At 42.7% G+C, this 24,786-nt stretch overlaps 1 pseudogene; it reads left to right on the top strand.

Moving 5' to 3' along the window:
• LOC117706823 (phosphatidylglycerophosphatase and protein-tyrosine phosphatase 1 pseudogene) overlaps positions 1 to 13,226 on the top strand; it is a 29,876-nt pseudogene extending 16,650 nt beyond the window's left edge.
• Positions 13,227 to 24,786: the final 11,560 nt, after the last annotated feature.

The raw sequence follows: 24,786 nt of genomic DNA, 5'->3' as shown, positions 1-24,786 counted from the left end.
TGGAACCCATTTACTAAAATCGTAAAGGTGTGACACCAAAGAAATTGATCGTACAAATGACTCCCAGGACAATGCATCTTTGGATGTCACCCCAGGCACAGTAGGTACAAGGTCACACAGGGGCATTGTCACCTGGGGAGCTGTTCAGCTACTGAGCACATTCGCACTGCACAGAACAACAAATGAGTCCAGAACAATATTTTGTGAAGACCAGAGTTAGCAAAACAGAATTTAGGTTACAAAACATTCCATAAGCTAAGAGTGAGGGGTCCTTGGCTCTGCCCACCCGCCCATGCCTTGAAGCAGAGTAGCATGTAGCAAGGCTGAGCATTTCTCCATGGTTTTTTGCTTCAAGTTTTTCCCTTGAGTTCCTATTTAAAAATAGGACCTGCGACCTGGAAGTGCAAACCAAATAAATTCTTTCCTCCCCTAAGTTGCTTTAGTCAGAGTATTTTATCACAGCAAAAGAACAAAATATAAAAGCTTGGTTAGGAATACATCATGATAATGATGGCCCAACACACTGACAACTGAAATGATTTACAGAGAGAAACAGAGAAAGAGCAAGCCAGGGGTCCATGGAGGGCACGAGGAAGGAGAGTCTTCAGTCTGATGCAGAAGATAGGGAAGGAAATGGGCTTAGACAGGCAGAGTTTTGAACTGTGGTGGCTTCCTGGGTACTTGGCCAGGCTCACAGGGAGTCACCAAGCCTACATTCTATTAGACAATTTTATTAGAGTTTAAAATGAAGACACCCAGGGTACTTGCTAATGAAAGTTACTGTTTTGGAAGAAAGGGCTATATTAATATTCTCTTCATGGTCAGTCACTTGTTATGCTTCTGGGGCTGCCATAGTGAGCATGTAATGAGTCTAAATTTTGCAAGTCTGGTTCACTTGGAAGGGTCCCCACTGAATGCTCTGAAAACATTGGCTTGGAGAGACTTGTTAATTAATCTCTAGTCTCTTCTAACATAGGGCTAAGATGGATGTATATGCAGTGACTCCTGGGCCTTGGAAGACTGGATGAAAGTGGGGGTAGTGTGAACTTAATCAAATGAAGTTACAGCAGCTCTGAGGGCCTGAAATTAGCCGGGTTAGGTAGGGAGACAGAGGGGTAAGGCAAGAAGCAAGCTGGGAGGAGGCTGGATAAAAGGATGCTTTATTTCTGTGTACTCATTTGTTTTTAAATAATCATTATTACATGTGTAATTCTGGATATTCATCTCAGAATATCATGTATGTTGAGCAGGCTCATTCTTCCGGTGAGCCACATGGCCAGCTGACACTATCATTGTGATACTGGGGTCCCCCTTGGGATTCATAAAAGAATCTGAGGAGGGACTTCAAACAGAAGCTTGAAGACAATTGTGTTAGAGTTTAAAAGAAAACAATCAAGTCAGGCAAGCTTGTAGGCCTCCTGTCTCCTGGGGTAAGGTGGGGCATCTGCTACTGGTTACAAGGACAAAGGCAGTGGAAATTGTGAGCAGGGTTCGGACAGCCATGAGTATGCCAGACCGACTTCAGAGACCACTACAGTGAGACAATTCTTTATTGTTCCAGGAATAAAGTGTGTAAGGAATAAGGTGTGTAAGGGCTTTTAGGGGTGTGGCAGAAAGGGCTGGTTGGTCATAATAATACAGGACCCAATTATCATGCACCGAGAGGCTAGAGCTGGACACAAACTGGGTTATGCAGCTCTGCACAAGGTCATTCTTCAGACAAGGGCAGGCATCTGTGATCTGCTAGACAAGGTCAGGAAGAGAAAGGAAAGCCCCGATGAGAAAGGGAGGCCTCCATTTTGTACTGATCTTAGAGAACCATCCAGTCATAGGGGGGTTGCAACCTTAATAGCAGGGTTCTCCAACACAAGCAGAGAATCTCAACAGCTTCGTAGAAAAGAGAAGAACAGAGAAGCACAGCTATGCCGTTTGAGTTAAGCCAGCATGGGGGTCAGTCATACAGCAGGGTAGAAGGGGATCTTTAGAGAAAGAGTGATGAAACCCGAATGCTAGAAAAACCATACTTCAGCTCTGATCAGCACCCAAAAGAAACAGAGAAGAAGGAAAACTTACATCTTTTTGAGTCAGGACTCAGAAATATGGGCAGACACAAAAAACCTTGTGGTAGCTTGGAGGGACTGTGCTGGGAGGTGGAAAATCTGGAAAGAAAGAGTATATTATCTCATTCAGAGATTAGTTATTTCTCCCATCTCTTTAGGATCACTTAAATGAATCCACATTCTTAGGGTGTTGGACTCTAAGATCCAAACCAGGGGACGCGCTCCCGCAGAAACACTCACGGACAGTGGATTCAATGCAATAACAAAAGGTTTATTAATAACCAGTGCACTGGGGTTCCCTTGCACACAGGCAAGAGGAACCCCAAGCCAAAGCTAAGAGCAGTTTTTATACCATTTTCACAGAGTTCACGAGGGCAGTTTTACAATTACCTCTTAAACAATAACCACAAAGGCTGATCTCAAACAGCTGTTCCCAGACCTGGTTTCTAGGTAACTCAGATTTGCACATTATCTTTCTGACAATGAGTGTTAGCTAAGTGGCTTCTGTTTACCCAGGTTTATTATGTTAAGGGCCCAGCTTCCTGATTACCTCTTATCATGAGCCCTTCTCCTGGGATGTGTGTGTAAGTCTTTGGAATGTGCTCCTCCCGGGATGTGACTCTGGGGAAGTTACTTTTTAAGTTTAAACTGAGACCTGAGATTCTTAGATTCCCCCAAGGGGTGGTCCCTTAGACAGGTCAGTGGGTTCTATGTGTTGTTCAGTTTGACCCACAGGCTGGGCTTTGTTTCATTTGGTGAGACAAGGTCTCACTCTGTATTCGAGGCTGACTTGAATCTCACTAGGACAAGTTGGCCTCAGAATTCATAGCAATCCTGCCTCAGCTTCCCAGGACCTGGGATTACAGGCATGGATCACCATACCTGGATAGAAAGTTTTCATTCCTTTCGTAAGCATCTGTGTCTCACTCTGCAATTGACGTTAATTTTAGAAAGTTCCTGCTGTTGGCCCTGTTCTCTTCCATTTGGCTTTCTGCTCCTGCTAAAGTAGCTTGCTCACCTCCAAAGCTTCATTCTTTGACAATTCCCAAGCCAAGTCATTTGGTGAATTTCTTCTCTGAGTTTGATGAGTCTGTTTTTAAGTGCTGACACTTCCACATTGCGGTCCATAGTACACACTGGGCTCCTCGCCTTCACTTACCTTCTGTCCTCTGTGTTCTCCATGTTTCCTTCAATGCCATGATCAGCCCAGTTACCTGGGCCCAACCTCTTCTTCCTAGGCCTCTGTTCTAATGCTGTTGCTTCCCCTTTCCCAGAGGCACTGTTCCTTGGTCCTTGTTCCCAGTTTCTCCTCACCTCTGATGTTTTCCCAGCTCTTCTTAAGTTGGTAAAAGCACTTTCTGCCACCAGCACTGCACCACACAACAGTTCAGGTTTCTTTCTGCTCACTTAAAATCTCACAATGAAGCTCATACCATTTGTGCATCAGGATAAACTATGAGGATTCTAGTTTAAAATTCAATGGATAAAATAACAATTCATGAGGTGTATTATCGTATATATATTTTTTCTCCTGATCATGGATGAGACAATGCAGTTATTTTGATGGCAACCTCCACCATAATAATTGTTTTGTGTGGGGAGCAGATGAAATTTTGAATGAGTGTGTGTTGTTGACATGAGCACAGCCCTGTAGGACCCCAGTGCCTCAGGACCATGGGAATGGCAATGCCATCCTCAAGTCAGGTTCAGGGAAATGACAATGACAAGGCCTTCCCATGGTCCATGCATAAAATGTTGACTGCAGCCTCCTTCTCCTCCAGGGTATTTACAGACTGTTGACTGCTCCCCTACCAAGTTCTCCTACCAAGCTTAGCAAGACTGACTCCTTGGTCAGCTCTATAAAACAAACAAGCTGAGTTTTCAGGTTGCTGTTGGTATTGTGTCTGCACCAGAGTACATGGCTCACCCAAGGCCAGCTTTTCTGTGTATGTGTCCATCGTTTCTTTATTTCCTGTCACCCTTTTTAAGTCAATCGCTAAGCTGTTCAGACTGTAGCGGTTTTGTACAAGACCACCCATATATGATAACATTACTGTTTGAAAGCTTAATGAGAAGGGGACTATAACATAGCCACAAAGTAAGCCCATAAAGGATTTGTATTAATGACAAAGAGACAAACCTAAAACCTGTGCATTGGAGAGGCCCAGCAGACACTGCCCTAACTATATGTGCAAGGTCATTATCTTCTGTGGGCAAACAAAGTGACGTCATGTCCTTCCAGGGCACTGAGAGTGGGTCAAACCTCCCTAGGAATCCTCAGCACACAGTGTGCATTAATGATGGCAGCGTATCAGAAGCTACAAATAGAGAGCTGTTCTTTGAGATAAATGGTCTGGACTCTTCCAAGCAGTCAAAGGTCATCCGGTTGGAGAGTCTAAGCTAAGGCAAATGAAAAAGAAAGGAAAACTCGCTGTAATGTTTGGCCCTGGACAGAATCTGGTATCCTGGAGTACTTCCCCAGATGATTAGCAATTATCAATTCATTTTGTTGTTGTCATTCTGAGGATAGAATCCTGGGCTTTACACATGCTATTCAAATGTTCTGTCACTGAGCTACGTTCCTGGACCATTTGTGAAACTTGGATGAGATATTGAATGATAACTGAGTATCATACCTCTAACTTTCGAGTGATACAAAACCGTAATTGCAACCATCTATTTGTCTATCTCTATATCTGTCTACAAAATGATGGAGCAATAAAAAAAAGCATAACTTTGTAGAATCTGGGTATCGTAGTTAGGGTTTCATTGCTGTAAAGACACACCATGGCCATGGCAACTCTTATAAAGAAAACATTTGATTGGGACTGGCTTACAGTTTCAGAGGTTCAGTTCATTATCATCATGATAGGAAACATGACAGCATCCAGGCAGATGTGATGCTGGAGAAGGAGCTACATTTTGATCAGAAGGCAGTCAAGAGGAGAAGATTGTCTTCTGCAGGCAGTCAGGAAGATACTGAAATTCCACACTGGGTAGAGCTTGAGTGTTGTAGTAAATATTTAATATTAGTCAAGGATTTCTACCCCACCTTAGATCATTCAGTTTCCAGATTAAAGACACAATACTTTTATACTTATAACAAGCCTTAAAAGCACCAGATCTGGGCAAATATCTACCCTCTATGCTCTTTTGTCTACTTCCCTGTAAATAACACTGAGATATGACTTGCCAATGTTAGGCATAGGCCACTTTTACTCCCTTATGGACAAGTCTCATGATGTCTTACTCCATGACATCCTTGTTAGTATTCTGTCTAAACTCCACCTCTATAGTTACCTGGCAACAGCCAGGTATGCTCCTCCCCACAGTTACCTGGCAACAGCCAGGTAGGCCTGGATCACTATAAAAGGGTCTGCTTGCCCCCTCCTCTCTCTCTTGATCTCTTGCTTCTCCCTGTCCCCTCACATCCCCTTCCCCCATACCTCTCCACATACCCACAGAACATATTCTCTTTATCTCTTTATCTTTTTATAAACACATCATTGATGCCATGACTCAGATGTAGAAATCTGCAGGTTTGTATCACACCAGATACCAAAAGAGATCCACACTAGCATAGAACTGGTAAGCTCCCCCATCCCCCACTGGTCAGAGTAACTGTCCACATGGTCTCAGGAAAGATTTCTTGATCTCGGCGCTAACCCTGTGCTTTCCTGACTCTCCTTCTAGGACTCCTCCCTTGAGTGAGACTTTTCCCTCTCCTTTTGAGACAGTTTTTTTTCTCACAGCTGAGAACCCCAGGCCAGGCCTGGACAGTCTAGTCTCTCTCTCTCAGCACCAACTCCAAGTTCTAGTTCCCAGCATATTTTCCCCAGGGGTCAGTCTTTCAAGTGTCACCTGCTAGCTTAGGCTTCTCTCCCTCCTCCTCCTCCTCCTCCTCCTCCTCCTCCTCCTCCTCCTCCTCCTCCTCCTCCTCCTCCTCCTCCTCCTCTTCCTCCTCTTCCTCCTCCATTATTTGCGGCTGGCTGTGGACACTTATTTCAGCCGGTTTGTCTGAAGCAGTTGGTCCTGGACCCTGCTTGCTCCCTTCCCCCTGTGTTTCTTAGCTTTGCTCTGGGTCTACTCCTTGCATCCTGCCAGGGACCCTCCCTGAGACTTGCTTCTCCACGTGTGCAACCACCCACACAAAGGGCTTGGCTGCTCATGCATGCAAGGGAGGCTCTCTCTTCCTCTCTGCCCTATAAAGTGAGTGCTAGTGGTGCCGTCTGTCTGACACAAGAACAGCTAGCATGAACGTTGCTGTGATACAGAACACGCTTGCTTTTCCCCACCCACCCCAGACTCCAGCCACCAGAGGACTGGGCCATGACTTCTGGTTGCTAGTAGGAAGAAGTCCTGTCATGAACCTGACCTGTGGCACATAGCCCCGACCCGCCAGACCCACCAGCCATACGATCCTGTGCCACTGCTGCCAACTTTCTTATTCTGGTCCTAGCCAAATGTTTCTTTGCTAATACAAAAATGTGCTTTTCTCTACCTACACAACCTGCCAAAGTTACTTAAGATTTTCTTTCCTATCCTGTCCTGATAGATTTCTACTACTGTTATTAAAGTCTATTCAGTTACAACCAATCCATATATCCCTCAATCTTGTCAGAAGTCTGCTAATAATATATTTAAGTGACCAACAGAATTCCCAAAGCCTCTAACAGTTGACCCAAGATGGTTTCAGAAGATGTGCACACACCTAGAAGATACTGCCTGGACTAGATGTGATGATATGATCACTGAAAAAAGGCAGTTGACAAAACTGGATGCCCTGAGTCAAATGACTTGGCTAAACCAAGGTAAGTCATTTCTCATGTCATGTGTATCCATTCCACAGAGAAAAAGCCAGTGTCTTCTGTGCTTGAAAGCCAGACTGACTCTGCCCAAGAGACCACAGAGACCATGGGAACTGTTGGATAGTGGGTGCTGTCATTTTTAAAAATAATATATAATTAGTAGATTGTTGTTTACTCTTTCTCAGACTTCTGACTACATTGACAGCTAAGCTTTCACAGATGTAATCTGTTACCTCATTACCCAAACTCAGTTTCCATCAATTAAATGCTTCATATTTCCTCTTCTTGCTATGCCACTGTCCTAAATTATCTGAGTTCCTATAAACTTGCCCAACTCTAATAAAACATTCCACTATACGATCCAGCAAATGTTCATCTTAAAGACTGCTCGTGTTGTTAACTTACGCTGTTATCTCTTTTGTAAACTTGTAAGCTACAGGAAACCCACTCAGATTTGCCTCTCACAGACCAAATAGACTCCATCCAGATAAGTATATCTGCCTAAGGTTTCCACTTACTACCTATACCAGAGAGTGGGATTCCTCTGGGTTTCAAATGTACATCATAAGAAAAAAGTTTCTTTCCTCCCAAATGTACTTAATCTTATTCCCTACATCTTGTCAAGTCTAGGTGCTTCCAAAACAGCTCCAGAGAAGCAACCTCCAGATGCTCCATCTCCTGTCACACACACAGCTGCTTCTACTGGACCTGTTCCTTCTGACCTATCCTCAGATGGCTCCATAGACCCTGGAAGCAGAAAACAGCCAACTCTCCCAGACAAACATCCCCCATACCCATTCTTCTAGGTTCCCCCTAGAGACACATCGCTCCCAATGCCAGCAGGAAGTAGCCAGATATCACAACGACCCTATTCCTGCTTCGCTGTTACCTCTTTCTAATTTTTCTTTTTTAATTAAACCAAAACGGGGGAATGTTAGTATTCTGTCTAAACTCTACCTCCACAGTTACCTGGTAAAAGCCAGGTAAGCCTGGCCCACTATAAAAGGGGCTGCTTGTCCCCTCCTCTCTCTCTTGATCTCTTGCTCTCTCTTGCCTCTTACTTCCCCCTGTCCCCTCACCCCTTTACACCTCCCTCACTCTCTCCACGTGCTCATGGCCAGCCTCTACTCCTCTACTTCTCTTCTCTTCTCTTCTCTTCTCTTCTCTTCTCTTCTCTTCTCTTCTCTTCTCTTCTTCCCTTCCCTTCCCTTCCCTTCCCTTCCCTTCCCTTCCCTTCCCTTCCCTTCCCTTCCCTTCCCTTCCTCTCTCTCTCTCTCTCTCTCTTTCTCTCTCTCTCTCTTTCTCTCTGTCTCTTGAAGGAATTTCACGTAATGAAGGAATTTCAGGTCTCAGCTTAAACTCAAAATAGAAAGAATCTCGGGTTAAACTTAAAAATTAACTTCCCCAGAGACACATCCCAGGAGGAGCACATTCCAAAGACTTACACACATATTCCAGGAGAAGGGCCCAAGATAAGAGGCAATCAGGAGGCTGGCTCCTTAGTGCAATATACCTGGGTAAACAGAAGCTACTTAGCTAGCCCTCATTGTTATAAAGATAATGTGCAAATCTGAGTTACCTAGAAACCGGGGCCTGGGAACAGCTGTTTGAGATCAGCCTTATTATTTAAGGGGTAATTATAAAACTGCCCTTTGAACTCTGTGAAAATGGTATAAAAACTGCTCTTAGCTTTGGCTTGGGGTTCCTCTTGCCTGTGTGCAAGGGAACTCCAGTGCACTGGTTATTAATAAACCTCTTGTTATTGCATAAAATCTGCTGTCCGTGAGTGTTTCTGTGGGAGCGTGTTCCCCAGTTTGGATCTTAGGGTCCAACACTCTCTCTCTGCCTCTCTCTGCCTCTATTATCCTCCTGGCTCTGCTCCCCATGCCCTGAATAAATTCTATACCATACCGGTGTGTGACTGGTCCCTCAGAGGGGAGAGATGCCTCTGCATGGGCCCACTGAGACATCCCCTTCCCCCATACCTCTCCACACACCCACAGAACATATTCTCTTCATCTCTTTACAAACATATTCATTGTCTCCTCTCTCAACTTTCTCTCTCTCTTCCTGATCATGTTCCCCCTCAGACCCCAAGCCCAAAAACTGAAACTCCCACCTACTTCTCTTCTGCCCAGCTGTAGGCATTTTTATTTAATTACCAGTTTTAAATTTAGGAGCAAGGTCACATTATTATTTGGTGTGTGGGAGGATTCTCTTGTCCCTGAGGCAACCAGATCTGGGGCAGGGGTAGGGGAGGCAGTATTAGCATTACAATATATAGCAGAAGTCCAAACCTCCACACTTGTGCATAGAGACCTCACTTGAACATAGTGACACACTCCTCCAAGGCCTACTTCAAACAAGGCCACATGTCTTAACAGTGCTATGCCCTATGGTCAAGAGCTGAAACACTTGAATCTATGAAGAGCAAACCTATCCAAACCACCACTGTGGGTGAAGAGTTTACAGACACATTTGCAACTTTCTGTAAATCTTAAATAATTTCAATGTTAAAACCTTGAAAAATGCGAAGCCCTGCAATAGCAGGCTAAATTACAAATTGCTTTTAGAGCATCCAGTAGTCACTATTATCTGCCTAGTGAAAAATGTAACTTAGGCAAATAGAGTTTGTCTGCCTACTCACACTTTCGAGTCTATATTAATGACCTCCTTGTTAGAGGTCACCCTGACAGCCTAGTGGAGAATTAAGCCTACTATATTCCCAATTGTCTTTTATTAGTAACAATGACAATAGATATGGAATAAACCACCTTACAATTGTTTTTCTAAGAGGTTTTCTTACTGTAGTATATGTGTAGTTTACCTTTCTCCTTGACAAATTTTTTTAATCACTGTCATATACGTGAGCCATCATACCTTGTAGCATCCTAATGGATAATGGAAAATTGATCTTCATACTCTATGCAATATTGGGGAAGATATAAAATGCTGTATTTTCTAGATAAATATTGCAAGAAATTCAATTCTTGGCTCTCAGCGCCAACACTTATTCTAAAATTTAAAGGGTTTAAAAAATGAAAATTTTTGCATATGTAAATATATGTACGTCTGGATATAGATGTGTTTCATTTTCTGAGAATTCATAAGAAAAAAATGGCTATCACTATCAACAAAGTAATATTTGGGAAGCTGCCCAAATTGGCCATCTTGCTCCTGTTTAAATCTTCTAGACAAGCCACTCCCCGTTGAGAACAGATGGCTGTCTTCCAGATTACTCTGATCTCACAGTATAAGGGAACTGTTCTGCAGCACACATAGTATTTGAGTTCTTAAAGCGTTCTTTGCATATGAAGTGCACAGAGAAGGTATTGTTACTGAGCATCAGAGAGATGATAAGAAGCCACTTTTAAGGCACCATGTGAGAAGGATCTCTCTTTCTCCTGACATTGTATTGTTTTGATTGTCCTTAGAATGGCAGGGGGTGTGATGCTCTTGATGGGTGTTATGGAGGCCATGAGCTAAGAGCAAACCTCAGTGTGCACCGTTGGGAGGAATGAGTTTCCTGCAGGTGATGCACTTCAGCTCTGAGGTTGGCTTGGGGCAGAAGCATGGCACTTTTCTGATTAATGATGAGAAAGATGCTTCTGCCAGCAGCACCCAAGAGGCTACATCTTCAGACCGGGCACTTCTCATGCATCTATAATTGAAGCTTTTCATGACTGAAACTGAAGCTTCAAAGCTTGGCAGTCCACAAAATGATTCCAAACGTGTAAAAATACTGCTTTTTTTCCCTCTCTATAAAACAAAGGAACAGCTAGTTCCCAGCCTGTTCTTTGGGATTCAGAGTTTCCCCTACAAGCGGTGTGATTTACAGAAATCATTTAACCTCTAAGAGTGGGGCTTGACAAAGCTTTTTTATAAGGATCCAGTTAGTAAATGCATTCTGCATCATAGGACTGTGGTAACTACTTACCTATGCTATTATAATATGAGAACAGCCATGGGCAATATGTATGGTGCCATATGACAATACATTTTTATCAGGTGTATTTTATCATCCCAAACCATAGCTTCCCTTTTATTACAGAATCCAGGACATATCCATGACTGTGCAGTACAAAAATACTTTTTTAGAATTGATAGCAACAATCAGCATTATTGCTTTTAACATGTGTTATGCACAGCCAGCACTTAGCAGCACAGACTGTTAATGGAAAATGAGTAAAGTCATGGTGAGCTGGTTGACAGAACAGTGCTCTGTGGAAGAAAATGTTCACTTTCACATGACTAGAGTATCTTGGATCAGAGGACAGACCATTATGAAAGGTTCATATCATAAATCAGAAAAATTTTCCCTAGAAAATAATACATAAAACCTACCTTCATGAATGTTCAAGTCCTAAAGTTAAAATCATCTGGGAGGATGAAGATGGTGATGTTTAACATTAGGTGCTGATTAGCAAGTCTAACTTCTCTAAAGTGCTGGTTCCCTTATGCTTGAAATAACCCAAAGAAGGCAGGTGCTGCTATGGCCACCACTTTCATAGGGCAAAATGGAAGCACAGAGAAGTTAAATAACGGTATTGAACCCTGCTGTTGTTTCAATGTGCCTTCTGTTGATGCACTAGCATAAGAGGAGGGGTTGTGACAGGTGCCCAGTCCATGTGGCTGTTCATTCTTTCTTAGTGGGAGCCCTGTGGTCAGCTTCACCTGAAGGCATGACAAGGGGCTCTCACTGGAGGGTGGCACATTGGTACTTGACTTCTTGCTCTCTGGCACTAGGAAAAAATTCTGTATTCTATAATTACCCAGTTTATGAGACTTTGTCATAGCTAATAAATAAGGATGAAGCCCTGCTCTGAGTAGTAAATGAAGGCTTACACCAGTATAACTCCTAGCCTGGGAACTCTGCTGTGTTGCAGGGTCCATATCAGTGATTTGGATTCTGCTTGTCAAGGGTACAGAGCCTGCTCTGCACACCTTTCACATGTCTCTCACGTGCTTGATGGTTTGTCTGGGTGGATGAAGGAAGTGAAATCTTGTACAGTCCTAGCAAAGTGTAAGAGTTATGGAGTTCTACACCCAGGGGGAAGATTGTAGAGGGTCCTGAATGGTAAACAAGGGGAGCTGTAAATCAAGCAGGTGTGGTGGCGTATACCTGTATTCATAATACAACACTGGAGAAGCAAAGACAGGAGGAGGATCACAAGTTTAAACACACACACACAGAGCAGATATATTTTATATTGGTAATTGCATGCATAGAATCTGATGACAAACAGCCCTTGTTAAGTGGAGAAGTATCTTCTTTAAACACCACCAACAACAACAAGAACAAAAAGCCCCAGAAGGTAGAGTCACCCCAGTCACCAAATTTTAGGATCCAGATACCTACTGTCCCAGCTTAAGGACATCCTGTTCCTAGATGGCCTAGGGACTGCATTACAGACAAGAGTGAAAAATTATAATTATTTCTATACTCTGTATTCTAGTAAATTAAGAGTAGATGCCATAAAATTTAAATTTTACAGTGGAGGTCCAGTAAGTCTCCAAGTGCTAGGTTGTTTGTGAAGCAGGATTAGAAAGATCCTTCCATCGCAAGCCAGAGGGAACCTTTGCCTAAAGTGAGACTTATCCTCTCTGAAGCTATGGTGCCCAACCCTGTAGCTCCGGGGCTTGTTTGGAACAGAGGGCATTTTGGGGGAGGAGTGAAGTCCAGTTTGTGAGGCTCAGGAGGAGCCAGGCAGCCCAGCAGCTGTTTGGGAAGTGTTTTGGCATCTCACAGCTGTGCCAGGCAGGGTGGCTGCTTCTATGTGGCTGGAGGCTGCCCTGGCCTTGGCACTCTTTTACTGGATGTTGCTGTATGTGGTGTTCTGCAGGAAGGCTAATGGTTAGGTGTACAGCTACTGGTACCACCCATCGGATCCCTGATGCTGATAGGTGTGTTGCAGCTGTGGAGCATGACAAGCTGGGGAGTGAGGGGTGATCACCATGAATGAGGAGTACAGACTAGATTCACATGCAACACCTAGAAGTAATTAATGGAGGATATCAGGAACTGAGCAGTGACAGCTTAGCATAGTCGACATGACTGGGTTCCTCACCTTGTCCAACCTCCATAGAGGGGTCCAGTTTGCTCTAAGATGCCAGTCACTGGGCCAGTGTGTCTACATGCATTGTAAGGCTGTGCCATCCAGAAGTGCTACAATGATGGCAGACTATCTAACTCAGGACCACAACGGGAGCCCAGAGGAAGCTGCATGCTCTCACAAGCTAATCCCAAACTCCAATCACACATCTCTGTCAGGCCCAACCGTTGGAAGTTCTCAAAGAGTTCCACAAGATTTCTGCAAGGGCAAGAATAACTGCTGACATCTCTCACACTGGCATATGAAGAATATGAAGTCTGTGGATAACAAAGAACCCAGCTCTCCTGGAGATACAGTAAAAAGTCAAAAGGACCAAGGGGTATAAGCCAGGACAACACGAAAACTGTGCAGAATAATAGATAATAGGTTTCCTTTGCATTCTTTCTGAAATAACGCTGTTGTGTGGCTTCAGAGAACAAGGATGTCTGGCTAAATCATATGTTCTTCAATAGAGTAAGGAAATATTAATTTTAACAGAAAACTATTTTATATCTAATATCTTGTGTAATGGCACAATAACACAAAGATACTTAATGCTAGAAAAATAAGGAACAAATATTTAGATCTTGTTCCTTTCAGAATCCCAATTTCAACTGCATTACTTGGCAAAATGCTTGTCCAGCACATATAAGGCCCCTAATTTGGTCTCTAGTATTTCCAAAAATAAAATTAGTCCTAAAAAAAAAGAAAGAAACAAAGAAAAAGAAATTGGTATTAAGTGGCCTGAAGTCCCTCAGTGCCAAAGAGAAAAGGGAGAGGGAAGAGGAGAGTGGAAGATGGAGAGATCGTGGAAGGAGGGGGAGAGAGCAGACAGAAAAGGAAGCTGGTGGGTAAGGAGAAACGAGAGTTTGCATATAGTTTGTGTAGCTCAGTAACACTTTCTACTTATAAGATGGCCTGGGAAAGTCAGGACCAACTAATGAGACAAGTTATAGGCTTCCCATGCCAATGGACAGTTGAGGGTCAGAGAAAAGTCTGGAAGTATTCACTTCTATATGTTCCAACCTCAGGAAAACAAAAAGGGACACATCCTAAAAAAAAAAAAGACAAGAAGCTGGGTATTGTGGTACATATTTTCTAGTCCCAGCACTCAGGGGGAAGAGACACGATTGTTGTGAGGTTAAGAATAGCCTGGTCTATGTAGTGAAACCTAGAAGATCTGGGACTACATAGCAAGAAAACCAAAAACAAAAGGGTTGGGGATACACACACACACACACACACACACACACACACACACACTGAAGAGCCAGACACGGGTTTCCTCATAATGGATAGATGGGTGGACATGGTTTTCAAGTTGTAAAACTGCTGCTGCTTCAGGTGCTGGTGACCCTTGAACCTTGGGGAGTCAAGTGGCTCTGGCTTGGGATAGGTTCAGGTTATAAATAAGATTCCTAGTTGTTGAGGAGACATAGTACAATGAAGCCAAGGAATGAAGAGAAAGAGATGTGTTGAAAAGAGGAAGAGGCTAGCTCAGCCATGGAGACATGCTGACCCCAACCACTTCTAACAGATGTTGCAAAAATCCTTTTGTATTACACACTTATATCCTCTTAGGCTTTACTGCTACCAGACAATAGATATTTAGCAGAGGGGCAATTGAAGCTTCAAAGCAGAGGAAAGGAATAAACGATTGACTAACAGCAATAGAATAAATTATGCTTTAGGGAAAGGCAGAAATTGTGAGCAGTGCGTTTAAAAGGTTAGTTCAGGGATGAAGAGTAAGACCCAAAGTAGGTCCTAATCTATTACAATTTAGAGAGGAAATGGCTTGTAGTAGGCTAAAAAAGAAATTTGATTTGAAATAGAAAAGAAAAAAAAAAAAGTCAAGATTTGTTTAATGGGATAGGAACATCAGAGAGACAGCTCACTCAGAGGACATGGGAGTTTGCAGGATTTCGGTTCAGTTTGAACAATTAAGAGTTCGAAATGTCAGGCCACATATCCGTTCTCTGGCTTTAGGTCTCTGGAGAGGAATGGTGTAGGAAGCTCTCGATTCTGTATTTGTTCAGGTGTTTCGACTGTGAGCCAGAAACTGAAACTTGCAGCCTGATTCCTAATTTATATACTGATAGGTTTATTTTATTGCAAAAAAAAATGTTGTTTTTAAATTTGAATGTTCTTTTTTGGGCATATTTTCAATAGTAAATCATGGTTCGCAGCATTTAGCATGGTTAAGACATAGGCCCAGAAGGGAGAAGAAAGTATAGGAAGGCATGAGCCCTGCCCCTGGTTGCCTGCCTTGAACTTCATAGCTTTTTTTTTTTTTTTTTTTTTAAACCAATTATTTAACCTTTAACCCAATGCACTAGAAAAACTGCCTAACTTGGTGAGTCAAGCAGTTATAAAAATGTCTGCCATTTTCATTGGTCAGCATTTGCTAGCCCATGGAAGAGGGGAGAGAACCCAGTACTAAACCTTACATTATAGGGGACGGGCAATGGTTCAGTTGATAAAGTGCTTGTTGGACAAACATGAGAACTTGAGTTCAATCTCTAGCACCTACATAAGAACTATAATGTGGAGGGGCTATTTGTGTAATCTAGTTGTTAATAAAAAACAAAAAACAAAAAAACTATGGCCTATAGGAAAAGGTAGAAGGCGGGACATCCGGTAGACAGAGAGCATTCTGGGATAGAGGCAGGCGTGAAAGATTTGCCGGGAACAGAGGAGGATTCATGTATGAAGTTGAACAGAGGTAATCGGCCACATAATGTAGACTATAATAAATGGGTTAAATACGTTACAAGCTAGTCAGGGAACAAGTCTAGCTATATGGTCTAGGTATTTGTAAATATATTTTGAGTTTCAGAGTCGCTATTATGGGAGTTTAGGGCCTGGAGGAAAAACTCTGTCGTTTTACACTACAGTGTGGAGGTTCACGTTTATAATCCCAGCGCTGGAGAGACTTGAAGGCTCTGGAGCTTACCGGCCACCATTCTAGCCTAATCAGTGAGCTCTAGGTTTCATGAGCTATCCTGTCTCATAAATCAAAGCAGAGAAGATGATACTGACTCAGACCTCACTGTTGTGCCTCTGCGCCTGGGCTGTGAGCAAACATACACGTCATATTTCCTAAGTGGAGACCGATGAGAACACATGAAGCCATCCGCACGAATAACAGGATGGCCAGGCTCCTGCAAGAAAGCAGGAGGCATGTGCCCTGTGTTTTGAAGCTGTGGGTAGAGGGGAACACAAAGCACCGACGCCCTGCTTTTGAGAGGAGGAACTTTCCCTCTATCCTCTAAGGTTTACTGATTGGGATCCAGCAGTCTAAAATAACAAAAGAGAAAATAACAAGATAATGGAGAAAATTTTAATTATGAAAATAATCGAGAATTCACAGATGAAATCAGGAGGTGGAAAAATTGGGGGCTCACACACCATTTTAATAGGAGAAAAAAGGTAGAAGACTGACAGAAGACAGATGACTTCTTAGAAAGATAAATGGTCCCTCTGGAGAATGGATGGGAGACAGGATAGCTTTGTGAGTGTGTGTTTAGGTCATTGCTGATAAGAATAAATCTTCCTGTTAAAGTTCCCTTAGGAAAGGGTTTCTGACAGGTGAGTTCTGTCAGATGAGGGAGTTCAGAGAAAAAAAAAAAAAAAACCCACTTACAAATGCCTTCAGGCCAAAATAATTTTCACACCACAGTAATACCTGCTAGACCTCTTTGCTTTCATTTTATTGAAATTTTAAAAACTTCTAAAACTGTAACTCTGGGGCTGACGATGTGGTTCAGTCGGTAAAGCACTTACCTAACACAAATGAAGTTCTGACTTCTGTCCCCAGTGTTGCATAAACAGGGCACGGTGGCACATGCCGGTAACCCAGCATATGGAGGGTAAAAGTGGGAGGTTCAAGATCCTTCTTAGTTACGCAGCAAGTCTGAGGCCAGCCTTGGATATTTAGACATTGCTGAGATAGACAGACAGACAGACAGTCAGTCAGTCTAGAAGAGACTGGGGCCTTAGCATTTCCAGCTGTTACTACATGGAGGTAACTAATAAGTGACCCTTAAATTAAATCCTAGGATAACTGCAACTTAAAAGGAAGCTAAACACATACAATTTGCCCTAATTCCACTTTCAGTTATTGAAATTTCCTATGGATGAGGCAGGCAGGGGCTACCTGATCAAGAAAAGAGAGTGGTGATTTGCGATGCAAAGATGTCCATCTGAAAGAGCCCTGGACCTCTGCATCCTGGCAGCTGGAACTGCTGATCTCCAGGTCCACCCTGGGCCTTCTGCATTTCAACACTTGCAAGACCCTGCATGCTCGTCAGGTTTGCCTTTGGAGTCCCCTCCCCACAGCTTTCCTCCTACACAGCAGAGCTGTCCCCTCTTCTAGGTCTCTGTCACATCCCTCTTCCCACAATAGCAGTTGGCCCAAACCCTCAAGGGTCTGCAACTTATTAGTTTGTCTGTAAACAAGATAAACCAAGCTCTCTGTAAGAACTGAGATCACAGCTGTAAACAAAGACAGTTTGAAGAGTAGGGGGAAGACATCATGTTTTGATTGTGTCACTAGTTTGGGAGCCATTTAGTAAATTACATTCAAATTATTAAACTTAGATCCTGGTTAGAAGGCTACAGCTGAGGTAGGCTCAGCATCTCCGCCCCTGTGGTAGGACACCGGTGTGGTCCAGTGCACTTTATCCTTTCCCCATTGATTTCTGTTGATTTTGGACAGGATGCTGGTTCTCAGCAGACCACTGACTTCCCAAGCCATTGTGGGAGAAGCAGACGCCTGAGAAAAGTGACCAGACACGTCCACAGTGTCAGAGAGCTCAGCATGAGCCTTGTCCCCTGGGTGTGGCTCTGGGAGCAGTTCACATTTTTCTCATGGTTTTAGGAAATAAACAGACTCAGCCATGTTTATTTCCTGGGTAATATTCCAGCTTTATGGAAAATGGAAAGTAGGAAGTGTATAATTTCAAACTTGGCTATAACTCTCAGGATAGGAAAAAAAAGATCATTTAAATATTGTATTGCATTCTACCTGAGTGAGACAATCAAGTGGACCCCACTGCTCTAAGAGGACACATTCTATGATAAACTTGATTGTGGCTTTGGTTTTGTTTCAGGGAGGGACAGGGGTTCATGCATCCAGACCTAGCCTCAAACTTATTATGTACTGGATACGAATCTTGATCCACCAAGGTACAAGACCACACCAGGTTTTGTGTGGTGCTGGAGATGAACCCAAGGGCTTTGTGCTTGTCCAGCAAACACTGTTCTTACTGAAACTGAGCCACATCTAAAGCCTTGTTTATTTTCATTTTTACATTGTAGTCATTGAATCCAGGGCCTCACACTTGAGCTTCAGTCCAGCCCAGCCTGGCCCATACAGGTTCTGTCTAAGAAAGGTCTTATATAAAAAAGAGCACTCTAATAGTTAGCATTAGAAAATGTTTCCCTGTTTTCTTCTTATTATTATTGCTAATGTTCCATCAAGGTCAGCCTCAAATATCACTTTAGTTCCGCGTGGTGGAGAATGTGAAATGAGAAGACTGTAGAGTCTGTTCTTGTTTGCAGCAAATTTAGAGATCCTTTCTCCATTCACTTGGACAAAATTCCACTTGGAGAAATTCACGACACACTATCCGTAATGTGGATTCATGCATAAGTGGAGTAGGTGGAAATGAAATAGTGAGAAAAGAGAGACAGATTTCCCTTATTGGGTCTCTAGACCATATTTCCATGCTGTCAATGGTTACTGCTTTTATTTGGTTTGTTTCTACCCAGCTGTATGATTCTATAGAAATGTTCATGGATTTTAGATGTTTGATTCATGAGAATGAAAATTATATTTGTCTTACCTGTTTTAAAGTTTCGCTTTGAAGGAATATATGTGAGTATTATCTTTTAAATAAACTCTGTAGTATCATTGCAATAGATTGCTATTTGTCAAAACAGTATTTTTTACTACATTTATTTATTTACTTTCTGTGCATTTGTGTGCATGTGTGTGGGTTCATTACAACCATAGCACACATGTTGGGATCAAAGAACAACTCACTGGATTCAGCATATTATTTTTACCTCATGGGTGATCAGAGATCAAACTTGGGTCAGTAGGTTTGGTTGCAATCACCTGTACCTGCTGAGCTATCTCTCTGAATCAAAACATGTTTTAATTTTTTTCCCCCAAAAGACAACTTCACCTGCCATCCAAGGTTTAGTTGAAGGAATGCCAGGCAGGGACATGGCGATCAGCTACATAGAAAGTGACTGGGATGTGGGGCTGGAACATGAACACGACCACCGTGTGGCCATTTATTCAGTTATTAATTCTGCAATAACTGTGGCTCCCTGGGACTTGGAGAAGCTTGCAGAAACAGAGCAAGTGCAGGCAGTGAGACTCAGTGAGAAGTTAATGGACCCTGGCACAGTGCTAGCTCTGGGAGTTTCATCTGGTCACACCTTCAACCTCCCCTTAGCACTCAGGAGTCTGGGGCAGGAGGACTTTGTGTTTGAAGCCACCCTGAGCTGTTGATTTTTGGGGAGGCCCCATCGTAAACTACAAACACAAACAAACAACAAAAGAACAGCAGCAAAGAGAGAGTGACCATGAGACCATGACCTATAAGCCCTCGGCCCCGGCAGCAAGGGGAATGACAGTTTCCAAAGAAAGCCTTAGGAAATCTGAGATTCTCACAGTGCAACCCAATCTCTCCTAGGCAGTGTGTTAGCACCCCACTAGTGTCTTGTTGTTGTTACAGCCAATTGCCAAAACTTGCTGAGCTGAAAACAACAGAAAGTCATTACTATTTAGTCCTAGAGGCCAGAAATCTGAAAGAAGACCTCTTTTGGGTTTGAGGTGTCTGGGCTGCCTTCCTTCTGAGGCTCTGAGAGGACTCCATTTTCTCCTTTCCATGGCTTCTAGATGCTTCCTGTCTTAATTGGCTAATGGCCTAGCAAATCTTCAAAGCCAGCAACCTCAGTCCTTCTGCTTGCTGGCTCACAATTCTAACTCCACCACAGCACCTGCCATTTTAAGAACTTTTGTGACTACTTTGGCCCAATTTGGATAATCTTTGTTAATTTCTCATATCAACCTATTTATATTTCTTATAGCAACCTTCACTCCTCTTTCCGTGCTGCCTAACACAGTTAGGTTCTGGAGATCTGAGTATGGCCATCTTTTGGGTAGCATCATTCTGCCTATCCCACCTGCTAGCAGGAAGTTTGTGTTTAGAACTGTTTCTATGTCTATAAAATCAGAATTCTCACTGTGAGAGGGTTTCACTTCCTTTGGCCCCTCCAGCTTCATGTCTCCTAGGGATGTTTCAGTGAAGCTCAGAAGGGAAGACCTAAAATGAGTACCTTGATTACAATTCAAGTATAACATAACGATATAGCTTGCCTTTTAGTAGACCTTGGGGATTTTTGGCATCCTGTGAAGAAATATGATTTTATTTCTATAGTTTTGCAAATGGCAGAATTGCAGTGCGAACGGTTCCAGGGTGTGCTGCATAAATCTCTAGCAGGCAATAGCACTTTTCTTTAAGCAGTTTCCATAAAACAGCGGGTTGTCTGCATAGGCCACTTGGACTGAGTTCTAAAGCAGGTTAGAGAGTGAGAGTTCAGGCTCCTTGAGCCTTTTGTCTCTCTGAGCCCCACACTAAGGGATCTTGAGCAAGGTGACAATGCCTGTAGTGTCAAGCACATGATCTTAGTGCAGAGACTCTCCAGCTTGGCCATTAGCACTAATGTCCTGGCGGGGAGCTGTAGATCAGCTCACTTAAGCTCCAGGAGCTTTAGGAACTTGCTAGGATGAAAGAAGAACCACAGAGAGGAACAACATAGGAAAACCTCCAAAACCTGAGAAAAACATCTGGGTTAATTTAGGCCAAGCCTAAAGAGTTTGTGCCCATGATTGTTGGAACTTTTTATTCTGTGCGTTTAGAAGCTATATTTTTTACAGTTGAAATACTTTAGATTTTTTTTTTTAAAAAAATACTGACCTTACTCACTCTGCAGGCTCTTTCCTGCAGCCAGGCCAGTTAGACCTCTCCCCAGAGCTACTGTCTACCAATGCCGAAGACAAGGTCTCCTTGTCACCACTGTGATACCTTAAAACAACATAGAGTACTGAGAACATGCCACTGCCATGACTCTCCAGTTCCAGTGTGATTTGAAAGCCTTGTTAAAGTTTTCATCTCTACCTGCCATTCAGTGGGTCTGAGATAAGTTCCAAGAATTTGCCCTTATGAGACGTTTCCAGGGTGATCTAGCTGCTGAAGAGATAACTTGTGAGAACCACTTTCATAGTACGTACATGGACACCCACCACCAGGTTTAGGAAATACTCGTTCTGCTGTATGTACTTAGATCTCTTGTATTCTATTTAAAATGGAAGCACGCTTGTTTCCCTCTTCTTTTCCTACTTTCCTGTTTATCCTGGTGATATCCCAGTGCTGGCCAGCCCAGTCTTTTGACCCAGTGCCCCCTCCTTAGCTAAATCTCCCACATCTGAAGTTGGATTCACATCCCTATTTGCAACTTGATTTCTTCATTTCCATCTTTCAGCGTTTCTCTCTCTACCCCATACACTGTTTATCAGTCTGTCTGTGCTGGGTTATAGGATGTAACTGAATCGACCTTAATCTTTTTAGGAGAAGCAGAAGCTATTTGCTTTTATTGTTAAAAAAAAAAAAAAGTGCTCTTTCCAACTAAATATATTCACTGTGTTAATTAAGGTGTAGGCTCTTGTATTTGAATGCTTAGGAACCAGGAAGTGGAACTTTTTGAAAGGATTAGGAGGTGGGGCATTGTTGGAAGAAGTGTGTCACTTGGGGTTGGTTTGGCTATTACCTATGCCAAACCAGTCTCTGTCTCTGTCTCTGTCTCTTTGTCTCTCTGAGTTCTCTCCACACCACCTACCAGCTAATCAAGATGTAGCTCTTAGCTACTGTTCCAGTACTATATGTGCCCACATGCTCCCTGCTGTGATAATAGTCTAAGCCTCTGAAAGTGTAAGCAATCCCCCAGCTAAATGCTTTCCTTTCTGAGAGTTGTCTTGCCCATGGTGTCTCTTCACAACGATAGAACAGTGACTAAGACAGGTGGGGAGAGCTTGAGAGGGTACCTGCAGGAGTCTTTCCAGGTAGACAGAATGAGGGAGCCCCAGCATAGCCATCTAGAAGACAGAGAGCTTCAATTCTGGGCAAATCCAGCCCAGGTTTGGCATTCAACTTCAAATCAACAGGTATAGGACCAACTCTCAAGATAACAGATAAAGGCTCTCAGCGCAGTTAAACCAACACAATGCATATCAGCCTTTCAAGGGGTAGGATACAAGAGCTTCCTAATTTGGTTCTTCCAATACTAATTCTTGTTTAAGTGGCAATTTAAAACTATATGCAATTTAAACACCTAATAACTGAAGGCTCCCTAACTGCCTTTGAGTGTTTTATTTAATTTTTTGTCACTTTATCTTGTTATACAATTAATATTAATGAGTATACTATAAATTGACTTGCATTGGCCCATGTAATGGATGTCCCATCTTTGCTAGGTTTTCATGTAAGCATCAGTCTCCCTCCTGAGGTCATCTTTCCTCTTTCCTCTGGCCATTTTTCTTATCTCACCTGACCAGATGTGGTTGCGGAAGAATTTCTGCCCATGGTTTCTTCTCCTTTTCTTCACTTTTCAATACTCTCTTGACCTATTTCTTATCAAACTGCAATCCATCTTAATATTTCTGGGCTGATTGTTCACTAGACTGGCCCCCATCTTTAACCTGTATCTCCAAATTATCAGAAACAGGGCTGTCAGTAATACATACTGGGCAGACGTCCATGAAAATATGCTGGACAGGCTGATGCTGGGGCAGGGGTAAGATCTGACCCTGAGATGCTGTGATTAGTGTGAAATCGTATACAAGTATTGTGTTCATTTCTACATATGCATTGATTTACATGTCACTGCTCATGTGCAATTAGCACAATGCCTATGGCCCAGGACTGAGAACTGCAGACATCACATCACATGGTTGTTATTATCCCATCAGATGACAGAGAGAAACATTTAAATATCAAATTGAACAACATCAAATTTTAGAATCAATGCATGCACACAGAGACAGACACACTCACGCGTGCATGTGTATACACACACACACACACACACACACACACACACAAAATCTCTTAAGATACATATACCAGCCATAGACAGCTGAGTAGTATGGTGCTTGACAAGCATGACAAGCTTGAGGTCCTAGGTTTAATCCCTAGGACTAGAAATAAAAACAATAAAAGAATAACCTGAGAACAGATAGCTTGTAGGTTGAGCTATTTACAAATAGGTATTTTTATTTCCTTCCTCGTTCCACAGGTGTATACTTTTACTATCTTTTCATAAAAATTTTCCCTTTGTCAACCAGTTTATTTAGGGAGTTGGATTTTGGGGAAGAAAGTAAACAATAGAATTTATTACTTAGGTAGAGGTTTGAACCTTCCTTGGAATGGCAGAACTCTGGGGAAGCTGAGGCAGGAGCATTTTCAAGTTCAAGACCAACCTGGTTATGAAGTAAGACTTTGTCTCAAAGCAAGCAGACCTGACTGGAGTTATTTTGGGTCAGTTTAAGACAGGAAGACTGGAAGTAGATCATTTCCGAACTGCCGGATGTGAATGCTTTCTTTCCACTTCTCTTTTCTAACACCAAGGTCTATGCCTTTACACAGCAGTTTTAGATGTGGGCACATGTGAGGGACACTGCCTTGTATTTTATGCCTGCATCCTTTCTTCCTCTGCATAGAACTTGGTCATTAATATCAGTGGATTATTTCTCCTGAGAAGATTTTAACAAGCAACCATCCTGAATGAATTCTTGTAAATGAATCCTAAATGTGAGTGGCTGCAATGATCCACAAAGCATCCAAATGCAAGTGTTCTGGTAGGTGAGACTGGAAATATTTCAGTGTAGAGATCCAAAATTGCAGCAAGTGGAATTTAACTTAATATTCTTTCCCAGGGAGAAGATGGAGGCGTATATTGCTATAATCAATAAACAGGATCACTTTGCCTATGGGACAGATTTAAGTCCTGTGTCTCCATCTTTGGGAACTATTCATTAACAGTGGACAGCTTTCTGGCTGTTGTTACTTGGCTCTTCATCTCCGTCCTGCATGCTTGCTTCTCAGAGTGGAATGAGGGCTGTTTTTCAAATTTTAATCCAACAGTTCTTAAAATTGGAGGGATACATTCGTATTTCAAATCATGGTTTGTAAGTGGTCATGGTTACCAATGCTGTTTGTCATTTGGTACCAAATCCCTCTTCATTGCACCAGAAGCTTCCTGTTTTTTTTTTTTTTGTTTTTCCTGTCCCTTCCCATGCTTCTTTCCTTCTCTTTCTTTCCCCCTTTTACTCCCAGTCCTTAGTCTCTGCTGACTTAGGTCAGCCTCATCTTCCTCAGGGTCTATTGTTAATGTAGCATTTTGGTAACTATGGTTTCCATGTAGCCTTAATGTACCTAATGATAGTCCACAAGTGGGAGCTGATGAAGACCAATTAAATGTACAGTTTTAATCTTTGTTCTCCTTTATCACTAGGACTTTATATGATTCTAAACTTAGAATTCATCTTATCTCATATTCCAGTGATATGGAGAGAATACTGGCTCATTTGTTCATAATTCTCAGCTGTACAGCACTGTTAGAATGCCAGGTAGATACTTAAGGCAGTTGGCCTCTTTGTCTGCGGTGGTCTGGGAAGGCATTGGTAGATTTTGAATGCACTGGGGGAAGGACAAACAGGACAGTAGACAGCCCATGAGGCCACTGGATGGGAGG

This window comes from Arvicanthis niloticus, chromosome 4 (genome assembly GCF_011762505.2).
Source record: "Arvicanthis niloticus isolate mArvNil1 chromosome 4, mArvNil1.pat.X, whole genome shotgun sequence".
In the NCBI taxonomy this organism is placed as follows: domain Eukaryota; kingdom Metazoa; phylum Chordata; class Mammalia; order Rodentia; family Muridae; genus Arvicanthis; species Arvicanthis niloticus.
This window is presented reverse-complemented; position numbering and strand designations above follow the sequence as displayed.